The sequence below is a fragment of the Kogia breviceps genome, chromosome 20 (genome assembly GCF_026419965.1).
Source record: "Kogia breviceps isolate mKogBre1 chromosome 20, mKogBre1 haplotype 1, whole genome shotgun sequence".
Lineage (NCBI taxonomy): Eukaryota > Metazoa > Chordata > Mammalia > Artiodactyla > Physeteridae > Kogia > Kogia breviceps.
In genome coordinates this window covers 5,945,217-5,972,187 of record NC_081329.1, presented here as the reverse complement: position 1 = coordinate 5,972,187, position 26,971 = coordinate 5,945,217, and the positions used below count along the sequence as shown (strand labels likewise).

The 26,971-nt window shown below is 42.8% G+C and overlaps 1 long non-coding RNA gene across 1 annotated transcript; it reads left to right on the top strand.

Annotated features, from left to right (window-relative positions):
* Nucleotides 1–713: 713 nt before the first annotated feature.
* On the top strand, nucleotides 714–5,919 carry LOC136793337 (uncharacterized). The gene is made up of 3 exons (XR_010838526.1): nucleotides 714–783; nucleotides 1,910–2,076; nucleotides 3,686–5,919. It is a non-coding gene; the product is annotated as an uncharacterized lncRNA (long non-coding RNA).
* Nucleotides 5,920–26,971: the final 21,052 nt, after the last annotated feature.

Below are 26,971 nucleotides of genomic sequence, written 5' to 3'. Positions count from 1 at the left end.
CAGGGAGAGAATGCTCCTGTACCACAGAGGAGTACCAGGGTTAGGAGGTCCCATGGGGGCTCCCTAAGCCAGGACTGTTCCAGGCATCCCTGTCCACCGAGTCCTGCTGACTTTATCCGCAGCGGGCGCCAGCCACTCCCCATGTGGCAGTCCTGCTGGCCGCAGCGTCCTGGGGCCCGTGTCCTACCCTGGCATCCGCAGTACCCAGGATGAGTGCCCTTCCTGAGGTTCCTCTATAGATTCTATAGGTTAATCCCTGTGTTCTGGGATATGTTCCCCCTGGACATCCTCATGGTTCTAAGACCTATTTAATCAAGCCCCAGGCTTTTTCTCTAAAAAGGTGATAAGTTTCAGAGAGCAGGCACTGGCCAGTAAGGGAGATGGTTTCTCAAAAAGGAAAAAACCCTGTCTTTTCCTTTCCCTTTTGTGGGCAGCACCCCTGGGGCCTCGGTGCCACCTTCGCACACGTGCTCCGGCCAGCGGGAAGTGGGGCTGGGCGCAGGGGCGGATCTGCAGCGGAGGCGGAGGCCTCGTGACTGTCGTTGGGGGGGCGGAGACCCCGCGACCCCGAAAGGACACTCCCAATCACTCAACCCGGTGACGCAAGCGCGGCAAAGGCGGGTCAGTGCCCGGGCACGTATCCCCGGGGCGGGGCCGGGTGCAAGGCCCACCCAGCTTGAGCCGACTGCCCCGCCCTAACCGGGCGGGGCGACGCCAGGGTGGACGCTGGAGGGGGCGGGCCAAACACCAGGAGGCTGGCGGTGAAGCGACGGACCCACTGCCGTAAGTCCCAACCAGGCGGCGCGGAACCCTCCCCCACCCCGACACCCCGGCAACCGCCCGCCGTGGAAGGAGCGCCCCAAAGGGATCGCAGCTGCAGTAACCAGGGGCACGAACTCTAAGAAAGGCTGTAGGCCTTCTTTTTACACAGCTGGACCTGTTAAGAGTTAATTAACTGGTGCATAAGGCAAACCCAGAGGGCAAAGATCCTATGGTTAGGGTCCTTAGCTGTCTGAGGATAGCTGGAAGCTTTCCCTGGCATGCCCTGCGCATATGTACACAGCGACAAGGTTGGAAAATGCCTGGCAGATTCCTTCCCCCCCCGCCCCCGTTTCCAGCAAAGTCACGAGATAAGAGTGGCAAGTAAGAGTGAGGTAGGGGCGTAGAGTTGAGACAAGGATAGTCAGGCGTAGGTGGACCAATAAGCCTATGGGGTAGCCTCGGGGGGGCGGCGACGTTATGCTCGTCCTGAGCCCACATTTTTGCTGCAATAGGTCTGAAAATGAGACAGACTATAAGAAAGAGAGGGAGGGAGAGATGGAAATGCTTGGGAGTAAGGCCGCGCTTCTCAGGCCCGAGAGAGGCGAGCTGAGGTTTATCGTGTTCTTCTGACTCGCTTCGCCAGTAGTTCAAGGTGAATTTAAGGTTCTCTCTTCGTCGCGAAAGAATTTGGAGACGAAGTGATGGGTAAGACTCAGATGTATTTAGAGAGAAACACACTCCACATCCAGACAGACTGTGGGCCATCTGGGAAGGCAAGAGACTTTGAAGCAGGGCGTGGTTAGTTTTTATGGGCTGGTCATTTCATAGGCTAATGAGTGGGAGGATTATTCCAACTATTTGGGGGAAGGGGCGGAGATTCCCAGGAATTGGGCCACCGCCCACTTTTTGACCTTTTATGGTTGGCCTCAAAACTGCCAGGGCGCTGTGGTGGGTGTGTCATTTAGCTAAAGTATTACAATGAGCGCATAATGGATCTCAAGGTCTACTGGAAGTCGAATCATCCTCCATCTTGGACCTAGTTGGTTCTAACCAGTCTTTGTCAAGTAGTATGGCTATGTCATTCTTTTTTTTTTTTTCTTTTTTGTGGTACGCGGGCCTCTCACTGTTGTGGCCTCTCCCGTTGCAGAGCACAGGCTCCGGACGCGCAGGCGCAGCGGCCGTGGCTCACGGGCCCAGCCGCTCCGCGGCACGTGGGATCTTCCCGGACCGGGGCACGAACCTGCGTCCCCCGCATCGGCAGGCGGATTCTCAACCACTGCACCACCAGGGAAGCCCTATGTCATTATTTTAAAGGTTGTGCCCTGCCCCCTTCCCTCCTGTTTCACTAGGTTTAATAGAAGTTAAATGAAATCTTGTTATACCTGTTGCAAATTTGTCAGCAAGAAAGATAACTTGGTATGATGAAATTTTTATGAATGAATTAAATGCAAACAAGATAAGAGCTTTTAGGTAAACTCCGTAGGAATAATTACATTCTGAAAATTATCTAAAATAGTCTCTCCAGATTTTGGTAACTATTACTTGCCTCTTGGTTTTTACTAGAAATTAAGGTTTTTAAGAGTTGGGGGTTCTAATTTAAATAAGTAATTAAAGCTACTAAAAATTATAAAACATTTCACTATACAGTAGGAAAGTCGGATATGTGTTCTGAGTAAAAAGGAGTTTTATGCATGGTCAGGCTGAGATTAGATTAAATTTATTTGGGTAAATGGATTTTGTCATTAAAAGTAGACTGGTGCCGGACCAGACCTGGTTCCTCTCTGATAAGAGAACAAGTTTACTTAGAATGCTGCTTTTGATAACAGATTGTGTGAACTATCTCTTGCCTTTAACTGATCTGTATTTGTTCTTAAATATTCTATCTGCCCAAATGTTTAAAAAAAAAAACGTTTTGATATTTTTGATGAATTTCCTATCAAATTCTAATTAAAGTTCTTTCGATTTCGGCTAACTTTGGGATGCTTCAGAGGGCCCCTGAGAGCCTTCCCTAAAGCGTAGGTTTCGCCTGCGGTGGAGATTTGGTTGGGAGTTTTCCTTTTGAACTAGCCTTAATCATTCATTCAGCTTCATCTCCGATGGGGCATTGGTTGGGGTTCTCCCATTTTGGACGGGGCATTGGTTGGGAGTCTTCCTTTTTGGGGGCTAGGGAACTGTGACCCTGAGAGACCGACTTGATAATGGGACTTGTGTGTGACAACACCAGGGTCTCCTTCCCTATTGCATTGGTTTTGCCTGCAGCAGAGCGCTGGTTGGGATTTTCTTCCTTTCTTGGGGCTAGGGAACTGTGACCCTGAGGCACCTCAGAAAAGAACACACACACACACGCACACACACGCACACACGCACACACACTCACACACACACACTCACACACACACACACATTAAACTGACTAGAATTGGTTGGTATGCTAAATTACACAGAAAGCATTGTCAAATGTGTGTTAAGCCTCCTCAGATTATATGGTATGAATAAATGTTATTAATATAGACATTCTAGAAATTATATAAAGTTTCTGAAATTGGTATATGTCCTGGTATAATGTTATAATTTTAGTTGTTATCTTAAAAAGTTGTATGTCACGGCAACTTAGATAAGCTTCTTTGCCAAGAAGAATTGTAGTCAGATCTTTAGCCTTGTCTTTTTTTTTTTTTTTTTTTTTTTTTTTTTTTTTTGCGGTATGCGGGCCTCTCACTGCCGTGGCCTCTCCCGCTGCGGAGCACAGGCTCCGGACGCACAGGCCCAGCGGCCATGGCCCACGGGCCCAGCCGCTCCGCGGCATGCGGGATCCTCCCGGACCAGGGCACGAACCCGCGTCCCCTGCATCGGCAGGCGGACTCCCAACCACTGCGCCACCAGGGAAGCCCTAGCCTTGTCTTTTAAAGACCTTTATCATTCATAGGCAACTAAGGTGATGCTTTGCAAAACTGCCATCTTCAAGAAGACTCATAAAAAGGAACTTTTTTTTTAAACAAATATAAGTTTCTGCTGGCCTTTAGATAATACCACTGGACTGGGTAAAAAAATGACAAAACGAATGGAAAACCTGATTACTTCATCCAGATCTACGGGAATTTATTACATGGGACTGAATGAATTGATGAATATGATGTCAACTTAAAAAAATGCACAACGTGAGAGTTGCGAGTTAAGTTTTATTTGGGGGAAAATGAGGACTGCAGCCCGGGAGACAGCATCCCAGATAGCTCTGAGAAACTGCTCCAAAGAGGTAGCGGGGAAGGTCAGTATATATGTGATTTTGGTGAAGGGGGAGTACATGCAAACGAGCACGTATTTTTTGCAGAAGGTTTCTGCTAGTCACAAGCAGTCAGCACCCTGAAGGATTTTAGTGCTTTTCCAGATATGAGGAGATACAAGAATTGGGCTCATAAAATCGGCTCCTGAAAATCTCTCACTCTCTGAAGACCTGTTCTGCCAGTTTTTCCCAGAGCACAGAGGGCCTCATTTCAGCTCCCCACCCCGAACTCCTTTCAGGGGGCATTGAAAGCCAGCAGCTGAAGCAGCACATGATTTACTCCATGTAGAGGTAGATGGCCAGTGCCAAAGGTGAGTGCCAGTTGTAGATGACAGTGATTTATAACTATGACTTTGGGAAATATACTAGCCTTAATCCTTGTTTTCCAGAAAAACCTTTTCTCTTAGGCTATGACCTACAATAACTTGTTGCAGTATACCTTTGTAAACAAAGATGAAACATTTATCTTTTTCTCTATACCTGATCCTGCCAGAAGTTGGCTTCTCCAGCCGGGGCACGAACCCGTGTCCCCTGCATCGGCCGGCGGACTCTCAACCACCGCGCCACCAGGGAAGCCCCATGATTATTTTTATTCCTATATCTGTTGCCCTTATGTATTGTGTTTTGGTTATATTTATACAACAATGAATAGAGTCTCTCTACCCCCCCCCGCCAAGGGTGTCTGATTTTCTGAAGATGTCTGTGAGGGGTCCCCAACACAAATACTCACATACTGCAGCTCCCAGCTCATGATATGAACCTTCGGCTTGAAGTTGCTCCTGAGATACTCCTCGTCCCCCTTCTGAGGCAGGGGCTCTCCCAGGCTGGAATGTGAGAACCAAGGATGATGTACTGGGCCCTCCTGAGACTCTGGAAAAAGTCACAAGTCCCTGCGAAGCCCAGCAATTATTTGTAGCCAGCTGGAATCGCCACCTGAGGGCATCTTTGGACATCTTGAGAAACGACTGAATTTTCTCCTTCAACTCGGGGACCCAGAAACAGCTCTTAATGACACAGAAGGCCAAAGAGTGAATGGTGGGCATGAGACTCCTGATATTTCTCTCAGATGCCCCCTAGGACACAAGAACCAGCCCAGAAAGGCTGCAGGGACAACACTTCTCCCTCTTCATAAATTTTTACTTCAGCTCGAAAGCCAGGAGACCACCATTGGTCAAAAGGGCTGCACAGAGGCAGCTACCTTGTTCCTCTTGAGCTGATGAAAACTTTCTAGGTCGCCTCTGGTGGCCAGCAAATGTTGATACTGACCTGGAAGCCGTAGAGGAAGTGACTGGCTCACTCAAGCAACCACGGAACTTTCTAAGTACTCCGGGGAACCTTGGAATTTTATGGAATTTACTCCAATTGGGATATAGCTGATGATTTTTCTTATAATTAGTTTGGCTTATGTGTTGCTTTGTTGAACTTTTATTTTGTTCATTTGTTTTTTGAGAAAGATGACAGAGGTAAACTACCATTCTCATCATTTCATTTCAAGGCTACAAGTATGAAATGATTTATCACTAGGATGTTAATGTTGTCTGTCCAGCTATTTATCAGGTTTCTCCGGTGTAAAGTTATGCTTTCGCCATGTCAAAAAATGCATTATTTTGGAAGGATTTCACTATGCACAGCCCTTAAGGAGTGGCGAGTCTACTCTACCTCCTGGATTGCTGATATCCACCTGAATTATCAGGAATTCCTCTCCATGGGAGATTTGTGCCCTCCCCCAATTTATTTATATAGTTAGTCTTTTATTTAAATCTGTATGAACTCTTGGATATTTACTTTGTACCCTGGCTTATAGTGAATGCTACTACTTTAATTATTTTGTTGCCCAGAATCTTGTTTTCCTTTGACATAAACCCATCTGTGCCTGTGTGTGTATGTGTACGTTTATTGTTTTGTTGGATTAACACTTCCTCACTGTCTGGAACTACAAGAGTCTCCAGGTTCATCTTGTACATTTCCTGCTCCAGACCTAGAATGACCTATTTCTCCAAGGAACATGGTTTCTTTTCATTGGCAAATATGTTCAAAAACAACAAAAACAACGTAGATCTGAATGCGTCCATTGCTACAGGGGAGTGCTTGTTTCTTGGCTTCTCAGCTGACAGTGTGAGGAAATTTTTGTAGGTTCTGACCTACGTATGTCCACCTAAGTTGTATCTACCGATCCATTGATCCATATATACATATAGACATAGATGCATGTCTATAAGGAATAATCGTCGTTTATATTAACATAGTAATATAAATATTAATCTCTATAATATTAAGCTATCAACATAGCTTAATATGTTAAGCTCCATCATCCATTAGCACATGGGCTATTCTAGCCGTCTCCACTCAAGTGTCTGTTACCCGCACGCTAACTGCGGAAGAGCCTGTGAAGGGCTCACTTCCCCAGCGAACAGCGAGCTCTCAGCATCTTGTACCGAGCCCGGCCGCCGGCAGAGGGCGCAGGAGCGCCACGTGGCGTGACGCACAAAAGGCGCATGCGCCTTCTGCCCGCGGGCCTCGAGGACGCCGCCTGCTCCCGAGAGCAAGCGGTTTGTTTCCTCCGGACAGACCCGACCTGGAGGTAGGTATTTTTCTCAAAGAGCGGGGAAAGTACTTTCCATTTTGTGGATTTTCCAAGTGTTTTAGTCTTCACTTTCTCGTGCACTGATTTAGCAAGACTTCTTTTACGGAAGTAGGCGTTCAGTGAGGGGTTTGCGGTGAAAATCGCAGCACACTGCCGTATTTTTTACGGGTTCAAGCTCATTTTTGAGGGGAAATCCCGCTACAGATTCGGAGGAAGGGACCCGTGTGAACAGCCGGGGTGTTTGGTCTAGTGACTTGGGGAGACGGGAAGGGCCTGGTCAACACGCACCCGGTCGCCAGGCAAAAGGGAAGTAGTGTTTGCAATGCCACACGTGTTTATTACTTTCTAGAGGGTAGTTTTTCTTAAAGTGAAAGTAGTTGAAAAAACATTGAAAAATTGAAGAGTAGGTGTATTAAAACTCCCAACCATGTTTTTTTTTTTTTTTTTTTTTGTGGTATGCGGGCCTCTCACTGTTGTGGCCTCTCCCGTTGTGGAGCACAGGCTCCGGACGCGCAGGCGCAGCGGCCACGGCTCACGGGCCCAGCTGCTCCACGGCATGTGGGATCTTCCCAGACCGGGGCACGAACCCGTGTCCCCTGCATTGGCAGGCGGATTCTCAACCACTGCGCCACCAGGGAAGCCGCCAACCATGTTTAAATGTTGATATTTTATTCACATCCAAATCAGAATTTATTATGATTTCACTTTGCAGGAAGTTGCCTTCTCTCTCATATATTTAAAATAATGCTTCTCAGCATATCTCGTTTTCAAGTTGAATTATTACCATGATTAACTTTTTGTGTGACCCAATGACAGCCCTAGATACTTTTGAATTAATTTCATCTTATGACAAGTCTTCTGCAGGACCTCAGTGTGACAGGAATTGTTGAAATAAACCGAGGACACTCCCAAATTTATAAAATTGTCATAAAAAGACATGGAGGGAAAATATTGATTTTGGAACAAAAGCTTATACTCAGAATGACAGTAGATTGTTTTTAAACAGTTTTTCAGAATCTTGTATTATTCTTTCTTGCACTAGTAGCCTGAGACATCTCAATTCTAAGTTTTATTTATTTATAAATTTTATTATTTTATTTTATTTATTTATTGTTTCTGGCTGCATTGGGTCTTTGTTGCTGCGCGTGGGCTCTTCTCTAGTTGTGGCGAGCGGGGGCTACTCTTCATTACTGTGCATGGGCTTCTCATTGTGGTGGCTTTTCTTGTTGCGGAGCATGGGCTCTAGATGCACAGGCTTCAGTAGTTGTGGCACGCGGGCTCTAGATGCACAGGCTTCAGTAGTTGTGGCACGCGGGCTCTAGAGCGCAGGCTCAGTAGTTGTGGCACACGGGCTTCGTTGCTCCACGGCATGTGGGATCTTCCCGGACCAGGGCTCGAACCCATGTCCCCTGCATTGGCAGGTGGATTCTCAACCACTGCGCCACCAGGGAAGCCCCTAAGTTTTATTTTTTTTTAAATTTTTTTAAAGATGTTGGGGTAGGAGTTTATTAATTAATTTATTTATTTTTGGCTGTGTTGGGTCTTCGTCTCTGTGCGAGGGCTTTCTCTAGTTGCGGCAAGCGGGGGCCACTCTTCATCGCGGTGCGCGGGCCTCTCACTGTTGCGGCCTCTGTTGATGTGGAGCACAGGCTCCAGACGTGCAGGCTCAGTAGTTGTGTCTCACGGGCCCAGTTGCTCCGCGGCATGTGGGATCTTCCCAGACCAGGGCTCGAACCCGTGTCCCCTGCATTGGCAGGCAGATTCTCAACCACTGCGCTGCCAGGGAAGCCCCCTAAGTTTTATTTTTTAAAAAATTAGTTAAAACACATTTTATTTATACTCAAATCACTTATAAGTTGTAGCTCAGTTATTCTGAAAGGTCCTAATATTTTTAAACTTTGTAGTAGTGATTTACATACTTAGGATATAGCTATATATCCTTGGAGAGATATAAACTGGGTTGGCTTTTCTTAATTTGTAGTAACACATGAACTCTCCATAACCCCCAGTATGTTTGCTTCTTGGCAGTGTCGCCAGTGTGTTTTTATCTGAAATGTTTTTTAAAAAGTTCAAATCAGGCAACAGGAGGCAAGCTAAAAGCTCAGAGGGGCTATATAAAGATAATCATTTTTTGTTTTACTTTTAAGTGTGCATCTTACTATGTCCAATCTCATGCAGGACCATTTATCATCATATTCTGAGGGCAGGTTAGGTGATTGTGTACATGGAACTTCTGTTTATTCATAATTCATAAATCAGTCAAAGAGAAAATTGCATTAAGATTCTGCAGGTGATTTTTCTGCAGGTGGTCTTGGCAATGAAGAAAGGAGCAAACAAATAAATGCATAGTGAGAAATTAGATGAATAGACCAAAGGAAATGTAGAGTTCTACTCGGGCCAACTAGTTGAGAAGGAAAGGCCTATAGTTTAAAGATGGGATCTCAGAACAAATGGCATTTAATCTCAGGCTGACATCTAATGAATATGGAGGGGTCCTATGTGCATAGATAAAGGGGTGAAAATGAAAGATAACAATCGTTCTAAGTGTAGGGATAACAGCAGTACTCCCTTGTGTGGTTCTGAAAAGTAGTGTCGAAGATTAATCCTTGGATAGCTAGTGGGACCATTATCTAACTTTGAAGACTAGAAGAGAAGGAATTTTTATTTGCGGAAGAGTTAGTGGCTTCATTTTGAAATATATTTCGTTTTGCACACCTGTAATACATGCAGGTGGAGATTATAGCTCAGAAGTGGAATCTAGATATGAGTTTTTATTTTTTATTTATTATTTAATTAAAAAAATTTTTTTTGCGGTACGCGGGCCTCTCACTGTTGTGGCCTCTCCCGTTGCGGAACAGAGGCTCCGGATGCGCAGGCTCAGCGGCCATGGCTCACGGGCCCAGCCGCTCCGCGGCATGTGGGACCTTCCCGGACCGGGGCACGAACCTGTGTCCCCTGCATCGGCAGGCGGACTCTCAACCACTGTGCCACCAGATAAGCCTTAGATATGAGTTTTTAGATATGAGTTTAGATTTAACAAAGGGACAATTGAAACGAGTAAAGGATTGTTGTGAGAGTTCTGAGATAGTATATTGTAAGGGGAGAGAAAAAAGGGGTAGGATTGAACCTTGAGCTATTTTAACACTATTGTTGGAGGAGGACCTTGAAAAGGACTCCTGGAAGGAGTGACTAGAATATTTTATAATTTTTTAAAAATTTATTTATTTATTTATTTTTGGCTGCGCTGGGTCTTCGTTGCTGTGTGGGCTTTCTCTAGTTGCGTCGAGCGGGGGCTACTCTTGGTTGTGGTGCGCGGGCTTCTTATTGTGGTGGCTTGTCTTGTTGCGGAGCATGGGCTCTAGAGCACAGGCTCAGTAGTTGTGGCACACAGGCCTAGTCTCTCCGCAGCATGTGGGATCTTCCCAGACCAGGGCTCGAACCCGTGTCCCCTGCATTGGCAGGTGGGTTCTTAACCACTGCGCCACCAGGAAAGCCCTAGAATATTTTAAAGACAGGAATTTGAGCTGATAATCCTAGGAGAGAGAAAGTTCTCAAAAGGAGATCATGCTTTGGTTCCAAGTAGAAGGTTGAGAAACACTCATTGCATTTAATTATGAGGGAATAACTGTGATCTTATCAAAATGTATTAACGAGATCATTAGTGATTTTTACAAGTGAGGGAGTGTGAGGAAACTGTGACCAAGTGTGTACTGTTTTTCAGTTTTATTTTCAAGGGGAAAGGTCATGTGGCAGGGACGAGATGTCAATTGGCTTAGAGCTGGGTTTTATTTCAAGAGTGTACAGACTAAATGAGTTTAAGGAGATGGATGGGAAAGTGATGAAGAGGGCGCTGGTACAATAAGTTCAGTTTCTAATCTATAATATGAAATATTTGAGGGAGTAGGTGAGAAACGATTACAACTGGAGAAGTTGGATTTAGTTAGGAATAGAGATGACTTTTCAGTTTTTACATGAGAAGACACACTGATGAGTTGGAATTCAGGAATCAGTATAGATTTCATGGCAGTGAGCAGAACTATTTCTTCAAATTATCTAATTCATCTCTGCAGTAGGAAGTGAAGCCATTTTTGAAAAGTGAGGAAAAGAGAATTTGAGAGATTTGAAAGGTACAGAGAATATTGACATATTAATGAAGCATGGCAGAGTGATTAGTAAGCCATAGTAAGATGCCAGATATTTAGACAAAGCCTTTGGGAGCTATATGCCACTGTAATTAGACCAGATCAATACCTAAACCTGAACTGTGACAGATGCAGCCATGGGAAGAGGAGATATTTGGGGTCACCTGGGACTGGTGCTCAGTCAGCGGATGTGGGAAACGACTAAGGGGCATTAGGATTGTTGGTCTTGGTGTGTATATGCTGAAATGAGTAATTGTGTGTCACACTGATCAGTAAAAATGAGGAGAGGTGAGGGCTGATTTTGGAAATTGAGGTCAGTGAACTGTAGGTTACCATGTAGTAGGAGAACGTGGGCATGGGCAGTATTTGTAGGAACAGGCTGAAAGGAGGAGGTTTGTGAGGGAGAGGTCTCTGGTCATGGATCTGACTGGTGACATATACAGGTAAAACCTGGTTTTGGTGTCTACCCGCAAGATTAGAATATTTAGTTATTTGATCTTCAGAGATGGGCAGAGCTCGTTTTAAATTCTTATTCTGTCGATTTCTAGCCGCGCAATTTTGTCATATAAAGAAAGCTTCCTGAACCTAGTGCACATCAGTTGTTAAATGTGTGACTAGGGCTTCCCTGGTGGCGCAGTGGTTAAGAATCCACCTGCGAGCGCCGGGGACACAGGTTCGAGCTCTGGTCCGGGAAGATCCCACATGCTGCGGAGCAAGGAAGAGTAGCCCCTGCTCACCGCAACTAGAGAAAGCCCGCGCACAGCAGCAAAGACCCAACTCAGCCAAAAATAAATACATACATTTATTTAAAAAAAGAAAAATGTGTGATAATCCATAAGGCAGGGTTGTTGTGAGTATTAAGTGCAACAACATGTATGCAAGCAAATACATGTGAATGCCACTCAGAGTCTCACTTAATACTAGCAGATTTTTTTTTTTTTTTCTGTTTCCAGGTCCTCAACATCAAAGGGTTTTAATCAGATTCTGTTGACACAGTATCAGTATTTGGTGATGTAATATATTTAATTGTAAACTTTGTTTTAGGTAGTACTTGAGAGTTGACAGATTCTTTCGTATCTTTAAATTATAAAATGAAGGGATAATCTTGTTCATAAAAATAACTAGAATTCCAGACACCATTTCACTGAGATATCCCAAAGAGTCAATACATTTCCTCCAGAACGAAACCCCTTCACTATATTTTATGAGCCTGTCTGCCTTATGGGGGTCGTGCAGCATAACTGTAGCATTATGACATTTGTACTCCTGCTTGTTTCTGTGCAAGGGGTTGTATGTGCTAGACTTGCATGAATGAGAATCATTGAGCACTTGAGCAAGGGATTGGTCTCTGAATTGTTTCCACCCAGCATGAAAGAAATTCCAGAGTCGCTTGGTCACGTATCCAAGGCCCTGAAGTATACAGCTAGGGTTGAGACACTGACATTGCCTGAATTCCACATGTGGAGGTGCCAGATGACTAAAGGCAAGTTATCTTGAGCGAGAGTACGGGACACTAATGCGCTGAGACGCTTGTTGCGAGACAATGCTAGTGGACCTCACCAAGCGTTATAAAGTCAGCAACTCCAGAATGGCATCCTGGGTTAGGGGTACGAGAGGCTCCATATGGCAGGAGTCAGGTTCTCTTAGGATTTGGTGCCAGGGATGGAACTAAATAATACATCGGAACACCACGTCTAATTAAACTGTAAAGCCCCATACTTGTGTTTTGTTATCTGTGTAGTGAGGATGTTAAGATCTGCATTATGAGCGTCAAGAGCCAAAGACTTATAGTTGACCCTTGGAGAGGAGAGCCCTCTCCCCATTTGTCCTTGTCCCCGCTGCAGACACGTGTGGGTTGGACTATGGTGAGGAGTCACTACCATGTGAAGGTTTGCAGATTCAAGATGGTGGGCATGTCTGGGAACGTTAGAAAAGACTGGAGTCTCTTGGCTTCTTTCTCTTTCCTCAGCTTTGTCTGCTTAGTTTTTGAACTGTCCTTTGGTGAGAATACACAGGAAGACAGGGCCGCTGAGTTCTAGACAATGCAACCCCAGGTGAGTAGGACTTGCTCTTTCTTGTGAATTGATACCTGTTTTTCCAGGGGAGGAGTGCATTTCCCTTCTTGGCCTGGATCTCCTGTGTGCCCCCGTGAAATTAAATTACTGTCTGTCATATTTCCTAAGGACTCTGGGAGGCTTATGGCAGGTCGGGGACTGATCAAGAAATAAACCCCTACCCAATATTTACACTACTTTATTCCATTCTCCACCCCCTTAATCATGTCCTTGAAGAAAAGGTGAAAAGTTGTTTCTTCTAATTTATCCCATGTTAGCGTCCACTTTGGGCTTAGGCCTGTGGTGGACACAGGTGATGGAAATGAGTAAGAGCAAACGTTTATAGTCCTACAGGGAGGCAGATGTTTCTTCGGGTGAGTTCAGTCCATCCAGTGATTCAGATGCTGCAGAGGAGGGCTGTGCAGCATTGAGATTGGGGTAGCAGGGAGGAGAGCAATGAGGAACAATTTATTTATTTTTCCAAATTTCAAATTTATTCAGGTGTGTATAGAACACGCTTGAACATTTAAATAAGGAGAAAAAAATCCTCCTTACCCCTCTTGCTCCCCAAAATCCAGTTTCCTTCTTTGTAATTAAACTTTGTTCAAATTTGAAAACAGAAAGAAATGTCTGGAATCGTTTTCTTAGTTCGGGCTGTGCATTGCGAGAAAGGATTGTAACAGAATAACCCTAGGGTGTTGTGGCAATTTTTGAAGGACTGGAAAGATCAGGTTCAACTGAGGGGCCTCTATTTCCCGTTAGCATATAGACAGGGTTGTGATAACGGGAAGGATAATGATAATCCGTGCTTGAAGGTCCCAGAGAAAATGGAAACGCAAAGCCTCACCACAGGAGGGTCGGGCCAGGACACTCCTTTGGTACAGCAGTCTCAGGGCCCCTTGGGGTTTGCTTCTGAACTGTACGACTTATTCTCTGTCGCGCACGTGTGAGTTGTGTAGAGATGAGAGAGGCCACCCCTGATTATCCACGTTCTCTAGGAGGATGCTGAGTCCTGCAGAATTTGGCCATTATCTGTGCCCACGTTATTTCCACCACAGTTATCTCACTCACGTTTATAAGGATGTTATGTTTTCAAAGTGGGTGGTTGTTTCTGTCTGTGTGAAAGACACACGACATGTCACTGTGAACATTTGACTGGAACCCCAAACAGGGTTGAGCTTTCTCTTATACAGCAACGCAACCGCAGCACTGCCGTGTCCAGTATCTTCCCGTGGCCCTTTGTAGGGAAGGCCCTGGCTGCACAAAATGTCCATGATGTTTTAGGAATTAGTGACCTTCAAGGATATAGCTGTAGACTTCACCCAGGAAGAGTGGGCCCTGCTGGACACATCCCAAAGAAAGCTGTTCAGAGATGTGATGCTGGAGAACATCAGTCATCTGGTGTCTGTGGGTGAGTCTGTCAACACTGATATATTTTAAACAAGAATCCACAACAGCTTCCCCCTCCCTTCTCAACCCTCATTCACATTCTTTCATGGTTCTTAAAACTACTTGAGGTTAATTCGTTTATTTATTTACTTACACCTATTTTGTCAGCCCAAAAGAATATAGTTTTCCTGACCACTCTTCCCTTTCTCTCTTCTTTATCTTTAACAATCAGGAATTCAATGAATATTTTTATTTATTTATTTATTTTTTGCGGTACGCGGGCCTCTCACTGCTGCGGCCTCTCCCGTTGCGGAGCACAGGCTCCAGACGCACAGGCTCAGCGGCCATGGCTCACGGGCCCAGCCGCTCCGCGGCACGTGGGATCTTCCCGGACCGGGGCACGAACCCACGTCCCCTGCATCAGCAGGCGGACCCTCAACCACTGCACCACCAGGGAAGCCCAATGAATATTTTTAAATGAATAAAAGTATTAAATATTTACTAAATAACTGTCCTGCTCTGTAAACTCTCCTGATGGTTAAAACTTCATTCTTGAAGATGATACCAGTGATCTATTTCCAAAGAGAAATTAGATTATTCTGGTGGAGCTTCTGTGTTTCGGATTCTTTTTTTAAACGTAAAGTTCATCCTAATGTGAGAACATTTAATTTCTCCATTGAAAACACTGAGGATTCTTCACTTTGGCTTTGACCTTGGGCCTGCACACCAGCAACAAGAAGAGCTCCCTGTGTTGTCACAGTGGCAGTGTTTCAGCGTTGGGGATGCTCTTCCCTGGGCTGTCCTCCAGTTTTCACCTTGTCCCTCTTTGGTGTCCTGCCCTCAAATTAAAGGACATGCATTGTTCTCAGCAGAAAGTGCAAAACCAATGTATCTTTTTTCCCCACCACAAACAGGGTATCAACTCTGCAAATCAGATGTGACTTCCCAGTTGGAGCAGGGAGTGGAGCTGTGGAGGGAAGAAGAAGGATTTCGCCAGTGCCCGAGTCCAGGTGAGCTCCAGGCTCATGTGCGCTCAGCATGAGGAAGATCCTGATATTGGGAGAGCAGAGGCTGGGAAATGGCCACTGCAGATATTGTTTCTTTTTAAAATATTTATTCATTCATTCATTCATTCATTTTTTTGTCTGCGTTGGGTCTTCGTTGCTGCACGTGGGCTTTCTCTAGTTGAGGCGAGCGGGGGCTACTCTCATTGCGGTGCGCGGGCTTCTCAGTACGGTGGCTTCTCTTGTTGCGGAGCACAGGCTCTAGTTGCACAGGCTTCAGTAGTTATGGCACATGGGCTCAGTAGTTGTGGCTCACGGGCTCAGAGCACAGGCTCAGTAGTTGTGGCTCATGGGCTCTAGAGCACAGGCTCAGTAGTTGTGGTGCACGGGCTTCATTGCTCCATGGCATGTGGGATCTTCCCAGACCAGGACTCGAACCCGTGTCTCCTGCATTAGCAGGCAGATTCTTAACCACTGTGCCACCAGGGAAGTCCTCGCTGCAGATTTTCTTGAGTGAGTTATGTTTTTAGGAAAGCAGTAGAGGCCACTGGGGCCTATACTCTCTTTTGCACTTTGTTTTGGCCTCAGAAAGGGACTGTTCCTGTCCTCTTAGAGTTAAAGTCAATCTTGATTTTATTTTTTCTCTTATTTCAATCCTGAAAATACTTTATAATTTTGAGTTGTCTGAAATGTGTTTCAACTCACTTTACCTCCTTTTCACATTCCTGCTCTGTGTCAGGGTCAGTATTTGAAACATACTTAAATAGGCCTCGCATGCTTTCAGCAGGTTTCTTTCTCCAATGCCACACTAGCATTTTTTTTTTTTTTTGTGGTACGCGGGCCTCTCACCGCTGTGGCCCCTCCCGTTGCGGAGCGCATGCTCCGGACGCGCAGGCTCAGCGGCCATGGCTCACGGGCCCAGCCGCTCCACGGCACGCGGGATCCTCCCGGACCGGGGCACGAACCCGCGTCCCCTGCATCGGCAGGCGGACTCCCAACCACTGCGCCACCAGGGAAACCCCACACTAGCATTTTTTTAACAGTATTTTAGACAGGAAAAGTGGCCTTATGGGAGAAGAAATAATATTCGTACAAGATATCTGCAGAAAGGACCCATCTAATTGCATGTCAGTGATGAGTTTCAAGGGGGTAAACCATTTCCTTCATATTAAAGACATGGGAACTGAAAGGCTTTAGAATGCAGGACATGATGGTTATTTGGGTTGGATGTAAATTCTGCCCCAGCAGAAAGTTGTGGGTAGTTTCAATTTAGGGAGAAATTAATGTGTGCTCAAAACCATAACCTGAGTTCTTATAAAAGAACAATTGCATAAACGTGGCTCATCCTTGAAGTCTTTGAAACTAGTGAAATCTTTAACAAGTTTGATAGCCCTGCCGTTGAAATGTTATGAAACAGGAAATCTCTTCGTGTTGTGGAGGATAACAGGCAATGCATATGTAAATAACATGGGGAAGATTTCAGCAGGAGACATTCACATCATGGTCAAAGTAGAAGTCATGTGTACGGAAAAGAATTACTGGACATCTGTGAAATTCATCAACAGCCTCTCACCTCCTCCCAGCTGCAGAGATTTCACACTGGAGAGGCTGCCTGTGGGCGTAACGAGTATGGGGAAGTTCTCACTAACAGACCCACAGTGACGCAGCGTGTGTGTTAACTCACGTGGGGAAAACCTGTAAAGTAATGAATGTGGGAAAGAATTCCGCCAGAGCACTCAGCTTTCTGTACACAAAAGGACACACACTGGAGAAAAAACCCTATAAATGTAATGAATGTGGGAAATGCTTTAGCCAAAAGGCTAATGTTTGCTCACATGGAAGAATTCACACAGGAGAGAAACCTTACAAATGTAATGTGTGTGGCAAAGAGCCCTCAGCTTTGTATACACCGAAGAACACACGCTGGAGAGAAGCCCTATAAATGTCATGAATGTGGGAAACACTTCAGTCAAAAGGCTTAGATTCACACAAAAAAAGTCACATGGGAGAGAATTCCTATGTTTACAATAAATGTGGAAAAGCTTTTTATCATCCTTCATCCTTTAGTCAACATAAGAGAATTCACACTGGAGAAAAACTATAGGAACACTTTGGTCAAAACTCTGGCTTTAGCATAAGAGAGTTCACACTAGAGAGGAACCCTATATATGAAATGAATATGGCCAAAATTCCAGGCATACGTCCTATCCTTAAAATAATCACGTGTAATGGAAAAGCCTTAAATGGTTCTCTAACCCTAATTGATGTGAAAGAACCCACACTATAAACGTAATGAAGAACTGTCTTCATCCTCAGTTTTAATGTTTACGTACACCAGAGAACTTACACAGGGACAAATTGTGTGTCTGCAATGAATGTGGAAATGCCTTCATTTATAATCTATCCTTTAAGCAACATGGGCAAATTCTATAGCGGAGACTACAGAAAAAATTCTGTCAAGAATTCTTTAACTTATATTACATCCAAGTATTCAGCATTTTGGCAAATGACCTTTCTTAAACAATGTAAGGTGAAAATGTAGGTTTGTGCTATGATGTGGGAATGTTTAATTAAGAGTTTGTAACAATAAAAAATTAGGTTAGGGCTTCCCTGGTGGCGCAGTGGTTGAGAGTCCGCCTGCTGATGCAGGGGACGTGGGTTCATGCCCCGGTCCGGGAGGATCCCACATGCCGTGGAGTGGCTGGGCCTGTGAGCCGTGGCCGCTGAGCCTGTGCGTCCGGAGCCTGTGCTGCACAATGGGAGAGGCCACAGCAGTGAGAGGCCCGCGTACCGCAAAAAAAAAAAAAAAATTAGGTTAAATTATTTCAATGATTAGTACTTGTAATCCTGTATACACAGGAAACGTTTCCTCAAAAATCTGATATGTTGCTCAGTTTATATTTTTACGCAGCTTTCAACATAATTACAGAGACTTGGTTCAGTCATAATCTAAATAAACTGAAAAATATAATACAAAATAGTGTAATCTAACTGTCATATCAGTGTTTAAAAATGTATGTGGTAAATAATACAAACATGGAAGAATAAACATACAGTTTGTGACTAAAGCTTGATGTTAAAATAATACTTCTCTTCTTGAAATGTCAAACCTTTCTGCATTTTCCTACCTGTCCTGCCACAGTCATTCCTATCTTGAACAGGTCAGAGGAGAAGAGGGAGGGGATGGGAGGCCAAGAGACCAGGGCCAAGGTGGGGTAGGAGAAAAACAAAAGCAATCAGGAGAAAGTACAGGTGGGTGAGGGGGCAGCGGTTCCTAAGGTGCGCTGCTGGCATCTGAGGCACAGGGTGTCACTGGAGCAGGGATGGAGTGAAGGGAGCGTTCTGTGACCTTAGGGGCTGGCAAAAGCAGAAAGCAATGTGTGATCCAGGACTGGATCCTGGAGAGTGGAGAATTAACAAATAGCATTTACATTAGCACCAAAAGTAATAAAATACTTAAGAATATATTTATCATAATAGATAGTTTACACTGAAAAGTATAAAATGTTTGGAAAGAAATTAAAGATATATGAAAAAAGTAAATACCTAAATGCCCTAAATGAAAGTGATTATGGATTGGGTGACTTTATATTAGACGACAATACTCCCAAATTGATCTACAGATTAAATGTAATCTTTATCAAAATCCCCAGTTGGCATTTTTGAGATCAGCAAGCTGACCATAAAATTCACATGGAAATTCAAGGACACAGAATAGACAAAACAACCTTGAAAGGAAAAATAAGTTGAGTCTTCATACTTTTCAGTTTCAGATCTTACCACGGAGGTACGTTAATTAAGACTCTGTGATATTGGCATAAGAATAGATTTATAGATTGATGGAATAGAATTGAGAGTTCAGAAATAAATCCTCACATTTATGGTCAATTTTTTTTGTTTTGTTTTGTTTTGTTTTTTTGTGGTACGCGGGCCTCTCACTGTTGTGGCCTCTCCCGTTGCGGAGCACAGGCTCCGGACGCTCAGGCTCAGCGGCCATGGCTCACGGGCCCAGCCGCTCCGCGGCATGTGGGATCTTCCTGGACCGGGGCATGAACCTGTGTCCCCTGCATCGGCAGGTAGATTCCCAACCACTGCGCCACCAGGGAAGCCCTGGTCAATTTATTTTTGACAAGGGTACCGAGAACATTCAGTGGGAGATGTGAGTCTTTTTTATGTGGGCATCTACATGCAAAGGAAAGAAATTGTACCCATATGTAACATAATATTTTTAAAAACCTAAAATGGTTGAAATACCTAAATGTAAGAGCTAACATCACAAAACTCTCAGGAGAAAACAGACGCAAATATTTGTGCCCTTGGATTAGGCAATGATTTTTTAGATAATGGTGTCAAAAGCACATGCAACCAAAGAAAAATTGATAAATTGGACTTCATCAAAATGAAAATAAAAGTTGAAAGACAACCCACACTAGGGGTAATTCTATGACTGTTGTCTTATGAAATCTCTCTATGGAGGTCTGAAGAAAGCAACACTACAGCTATAATTTGTAAAGAAGCAGCAGTCACTTGTATATGCTGAGACAGGGGGATGGTGGTTATTTTTTGGCTTGGACGATGTCCATATGTTGTCTGTGTCCAGACATAACTGGGTGGAATTGTTTTCGTCTTGATTCATCATTGTCACGTAATGGCCTTGAGTGATGCTGATGTTCTGTGGAATTGTTATGTTCACCAGACAACCATGACCCAGCTGAGGGTACCAGCCCGGCTTGCAGCTGATAAGGTCTGCTTTCCTCTCATACACTTCAGAGAAGATTAGGGAAGAAGGAGAGCTCGAGCATTCAGGGCGTCTGCTCTGGACTCTAGGTCCAGGAAAGAACAGAAGTGGAGTAAAAACCTGATGGAAAATATTGGAGCCACAGTGAGCCTGACTGGAGGAGGAAGGGAACTGGGCTGCTGGTGACAACGACTTTCAGCAAAGGGGCGAGGCAGGGTCCAGGCAGCCAGTGAGCCCTGGTTCATTCCCCTTAGGGGGGTCCCTCCCCAGTCTCTCCTGATGTTGGTCCCCCACCTTCCCTTGCATCGGGAACAGATGTGAGTTTTCTCCCTACCCACTCCCCCAGCTCTGCTCTACCCACTCCCATACCCATTGCACTCACCTCAGTCCTGGAAGCTGCTTCAATGCCAGCCCCATAGGATTCAGAGCTGGTGAGTACTGAGCCTCCCTCACTCCAGATGCCAGCTTGGAGCGGATGAGATGTACAGAGGCTGATCAGTGACCTAATTCATGTGCCACAGTGGCTTCCCTATGCCTCATTTGAGAACGTTCCAAATAGTAAGTGAACTGATACAAAATAGAAATGTCTACCACAAAAATCATTAAGTATGGAGCATTCATGACAGTGAGAAACTAGTTGAAATAAAAAGAAACAGAAAAAGCCTTTGGCTTTTACTCCAAAAGTTAATGTGTAAACTGTATGTGATGTAACAATGAAGTGACACTGCATATTGGATCCAGCAGGAGTGTGCCAGTGGGCATGTTCATGCCACACGCTGTGGGCGCTGGGTCACTGTCACCTGGGCCCAGTGGGCTGAGTCTCCCAGAGAAAAATGGCCTCAAGCGTTTACAGTTTATCTCAGGAACTACTTTTACTCCTGCTTTTGGGGGACCAATGGTCATTTTCTCCTCCAGGAAGGCGAACTTTCTATTTCCCAAACTTCTCTAGTTTTTTAATTTAAGGAGAAGAATAACAAGGAACCATATGAGTAATTACTAAGTGCTTTCGAATGATCCCTCTAACATAGTACAGGAATTTGATGCTGTTTTGTTATTGTCACTGTTAAATCTGGATTATCATATTTAGAATATATATTAAAAGTTTATTTATTTATTTATTTTTTATTCATTTATTATTTCCATGCTGCGTGGCTTGCGGGACCTTAGTTCCCCGACCAGGGATTGAACCCCGGACATGTCAGTGAAAGCCACTGGACCACCATGGAATACCCAGAAGTTGATTTTAGAAATCTACTACAGCTTGTTTTTTAGAGAATCAGCAGAGTGGAAAAATTAAAGTGTCTTTTTAGTTATGCATGATGTACATTGCTGATTCATGTGATAATATGTGTATTCTTATGTTCCAGGCACATAAAGACTAAAATAATGTCTATTTTACATTCTATCTTAGGGTCTGTCATCTAGCAACATTTCATGCTAGGCTCATTCACACACTACAGCACTGGTGATGTACAGAAGAAACTCTTCCAGAATAATTGAAATAAAAAAATTATGTAAAATGAAAAATGTACATTGAAATATAACCAACTGTTATGAAATTTAAAATCAATAGTATTAACAAATTTTTTTTTTTTTTTTTTTTTTTTTGTGGTACGAGGGCCTCTCACTGTTGTGGCCACTCCCGTTGCATAGCACAGGCTCTGGACGTGCAGGCTCAGCGGCCATGGCTCACGGGCCCAGCCGCTCTGCGGCATGTGGGATCTTCCCGGACCGGGGCACGAACCCGTGTCCCCTGCATCGGCAGGCGGACTCTCAATCACTGCGCCACCAGGGAAGCCCAACAAATATTTTTATAGCACGTTAAATATTGTAGATTAAGGTAGTCTAGTTAATAGTAATGTGAACGTTCAAATAAAGCGCTCTTTACCAAGAAATGATATATTTAAAGTATGCCAGAGTGTGAATCACTTAACATTTCAGATGAGAACATTAACCAGTACTTGGAATCCTTCATAAATATAAGGGGGTAATAATAATTTCATTATGTGGAAAATTAAAAGACATTAAACTATAACTTCAGATAACCCGTTCTTTTGCAAATATACACTTTTTAAAAAGTTAATCAGCGGGCTTCCCTGTTGGCGCAGCGGTTGAGGGTCCGCCTGCCGATGCAGGGGACACGGGTTCGTGCCCCGGTCCGGGAAGATCCCACATGCCGCGGAGCGGCTGGGCCCGTGAGCCATGGCCGCTGGGCCTGCGCATCCGGAGCCTGTGCTCTGCAGCGGGAGAGGCCGCAGGGGTGGGAGGCCTGCGTACCACAAAAAAAAAGAAAGAAAAAAAAAAAGAAAAAGTTAATCAGCACAGAGGATTTTTTGGGCAGTGAAAATACTCTGTATGACATTATAATGATGATAAATGTCATTATACATACAACTCCCAGAGTGAACTGTAAACTATGCACAGTGGGTGATTATGATGCGTCAGTGTAGGTTCATCCTTAGTGAAAAATGTACCATCTGGTAGTAGTGTTGATAATGCAGGAGGCCATGCATGGGTGGGGACAGAGGGAAATGGGAGATCTGTGTACCTTCTAAATTTTGTTGTAAACCTAAAACTGCTCTAAAAGAACTGTCTTTAAAAAAACTGTTAACCAGAAAATGCCAACACTTTAAGAAACATCACTATTTGTTGACTAAACAATACCTCACACAACTTTTATATAAATATTACTGAGAATCTTATAAAGTATTCTATTAAAATTTTATTAACATCACATATCTTTCAAATTCTAACAATATTAGTAATGTAAACTAAATATATTAACAGTATTCATAATTTGATATTAAAGTATCATTACTTTTAATTACTGCATAATTCAGTATTAATAGTATAAGCACAGGTTATATACATAATGTTAATGAAATTGAAATTTATATGTTTACCATTAAAATATTCCGCTATAACTTAATATTTTCATTAATTACTGTATCATCAATACTGCAATGATTATTATTTTAATTCACCCTTCTACTCAAAATCTCATTGGTTTTTCTTTGGAATTCCAGATATGACTGCAGTCCACCTATCATAGAATCCTGCTGTTCTAAAATCTGAGGGCTCTCACTGCCTGGGCGCTGCAGGAAGAAATGTAACTTTGTTTTCACCTCAGTCATATTTGATTTCTAACATTTTAATTAAACCAAGTTTTAAAATGTGAAAACCCCTAAGAATAGTCTCTTTATTAAATGTAGTGGAACTTGAATTTAACTATAGTTCTTCTCATTCAATTCAAAGATGCTTTTCAGAACGCTTCCATATGCATGTGATCATGAGTCACCAGTTGCTTAACCTTTCTCGGGGCTAGTTTTCCCCAAAGGGCAGCTGTACGGTTTGTCCTCCGGAACTAATAAACTGAGTGAGGGATCCCATTGAATATCAAATGTAGCGGTGATATTAATCTTCTAAATACAGCGCAGTTATCACCCAGAGGTCGCCTTCCCATAGGGAGAAGACTAGAAACCGGCGGATTGTTCTCCTTGCTGTAGTTATGGCTGATTTACTCAGAGGGCTGTGGCTGAGCTCTGCGTGCTGTGATGAGGAGGGTCACAGAGCAGTGGATAAGGGGAGACCCACATACGCGAATGGCTTTTTCTCTGATTTTGCAACACTAGAACCAGTTTTAGAGACAGTTCTGCATGTCATTCAATATCTTATATATTTAATCTTAGGAATCTCCAGGTATTAACGCATGTCTTATGGAGGAACTTCTCAAAGGATTTGAGGACCTGTTTTCTTATCTGGGAGATATTGAGGTGATGGAGTACACCAGGGGTAGAAAAACCTGGTTCCCATGCACCATCTGAGGACACAGAGGTAGGTGACAGAGAGGGTGGTTTTCATGTCCTGTATGGAAAACAGCAGTGAGAGGCCTCCCCAATAACATGAACTGAAACCTAGAAATAAGGTGCATACAAGTTCATCGTGATAGACATATATTATATATCATATAATATGATATACATAGTATATAATATATATTATGTATAATATATAACATACATTATATATGTGATATATATAACATGATATATAATATATATGCTATACATTATATACTATATATAATACATTATATATTGTATATGTGATATGTAATATATATTATATATATTATATAATATACATGTGATATTTATGGTATTATATATTTTATACAATATATATTATGTGACATATATTATATATGTGATATGTTATGTATATATATCACATATATAATATATCATATATAATCGCATATATAACATAATATACAGTATATAATATAATGCATAATATATAATATATTGCATAATTTATAATGTATATATCATAATAATACATATATATGATGTCACATATTTTATATACTATATTATATATCATATATGATATATATAATATGATATGTAATGTATTATATATCACATATAATATATAACATTATATATCACATATAATATATAATTGCATATCATAATATATAATGTATATAATATATAATATATAATTGATAGAAAATATATACAGTATATATAATGTATTATATATTATATAACAATATATTGTAATAAATTTATTACATACAATATATATAATACATTGTATGTATTATATTACATGTGATATATATTATGTGATATATAGTACACAATATGTAATATATGATATATAATATATATTATATAAATAATATAAAATATGTAATATATGATATATAGTATAAAATATATATAGTATATATTGTTATATATGATATATATTTTATATACCATATATATTATATGATAGTCTATATATCTCACATATAATATATATTATATACCGCATATACAATATAATACATTATGTAATACATACTATTATATATAGTATATATAATATGTATAATATATATTATATATCACATATATTATATACTATATAATATGTAATATATAAAATATATATTATATATCACATATATAATATATATTACATATTATACATATATGGTATACAATATATAATGTATTGTTTATATAATTTATTACATACAATATGTAATATATTATATATATTATATATATTTATATATATATATGAGCCCATACGATAAAACCTAGAAATCCAATGGAGATTATAGCCCAAACCATTTCCATATATCCAAAAGGCTCTTTCTTTCCAGAGTAGTAGGTCACAGTATGTGAGATTATTCCGAAACCAGGTAGAATTAGGATGTATACTTCAGGGTGACCGAAGAATCAGAATAGGTGTTGGTATAGGATAGGATCTCCTCCTGCCAGATCGAAGAAGGTTGTGTTTAGGTTTCGGTCGGTCAGTAGTATGGTGATTCCAGCTGCTAAGACGGGTAGGGATAGGAGGAGCAAGACTGCTGTGACTAGAACAGACCATACGAAGAGAGGTGTTTTGTATTGGGTTATGGCAGGGGGTTTTATGTTGATAATAGTTGTAATAAAGTTGATAGCCCCGAGGATTGAAGAGACACCAGCCAAGTGTAGAGAAAAGATGGTAAGGTCGACTGAAGCTCCTGCATGTGCTAGGTTTCCGGCTAGGGGAGGGTAGACTGTTCAACCTGTGCCCGCGCCAGCTTCGACTATTGAGGACCCTATTAGTAGTAGAAATGAAGGAGGGAGCAACCAGAAACTTATGTTGTTTATACGAGGGAATGCTATGTCGGGGGCCCCAATTATCAGGGGAACTAGTCAGTTTCTGAAGCCGCCAATCATGATAGGTATGACTATAAAGAAGATTATCACAAAGGCGTGGGCTGTTACTAACACATTATAGACTTGGTCATCCCCGATAAGTGTGCCTGGCTGGCCTAGTTCAGCGCGAATTAGTAGGCTTAGACCAGTGCCTACTATCCCTGCTCAGGCACCGAATAGTAGATACAGGGTGCCGATGTCCTTGTGGTTAGTTGAAAACAATCAGCGATTTATGAACATAGGTAAAATGGCCGAGTAGGCATTAGACTGTAAATCTAAAGACAGAGGTTGAGCCCTCTTTTTGCCAAGTCCTGTAGTGAATGATCATGTTGAATTGCAAATTCAAAGGAGCAGCTTCAATCCTGCCGGGACTTCTCCCGCCTTTTTTTTCTCGCGGCGGGAGAAGTAGATTGAAGCCAGTTGATTAGGGCATTTAGCTGTTAACTAAAAGTTCAAGGGAAGCGTATCCCTCCAGTCTAGGGAGGGCTTAGCTTAATTAAAGTGTCTGATTTGCATTCAGTTGATGTAAGATATAGTCTTGCAGTCCTTATTGAGCAGGAGTTAAGTGAATTGTACTTGCTTAGAGCTTTGAAGGCTCTTGGTCTGGATTTAGCCTAAACTCCTATAGTAGGATGGAGAGTATCGGAGTGAGGGGTAGGAGTATTGTGGATATTACAATTGCTGTTGGCAGGAGGGTTGTTCGTTTTGTCGGGTGAAATTGTCACTTTATTTTTATGTTGTTTGTGGAGGGGAACAGGGTTAGTGCTGTTGAGAAGGTGAGGTGTATGTAGAAGTATAGGTTGAGTAGGGCTGTAATGGCTATGAAGGTTGGTACAATGAGTATTTCATTTTTTGTCAGCTCTTGGATGATCATTCATTTGGGTACGAATCCCGATAGTGGTGGGAGTCCCCCCATGGAAAGTAGAGTGAGTATGGCAAAGGTTGTGGTAATTGGTATTTTGTTTCATGTTTGAGATAGGGACAGTGTAGTGGTAGTTGAGCTTTGAATGAGTAGTATGAATATGGTGAAGGTTATTGTGATGTAGATTAGTAGGTTTAGTAGGGTTATGGTGGGGTTATAGAGTAGAATGGTTGTTATTCATCCTATGTGAGCAATTGATGAGTAGGCTATGATTTTTCGGAGTTGTGTTTGGTTTAGTCCTCCTCAGCCCCCGACTGGGATGGAGAGTAGGGATATGGTTAGTATTAGGTTTGTGTTGATTGATGGTGAGATTTGGTAAAGGATGGACAGGGGGGCTAGTTTTTGTCATGTGAGGAGAATTAGGCCCGTGGTCAGGGGAATGCCTTGTGTG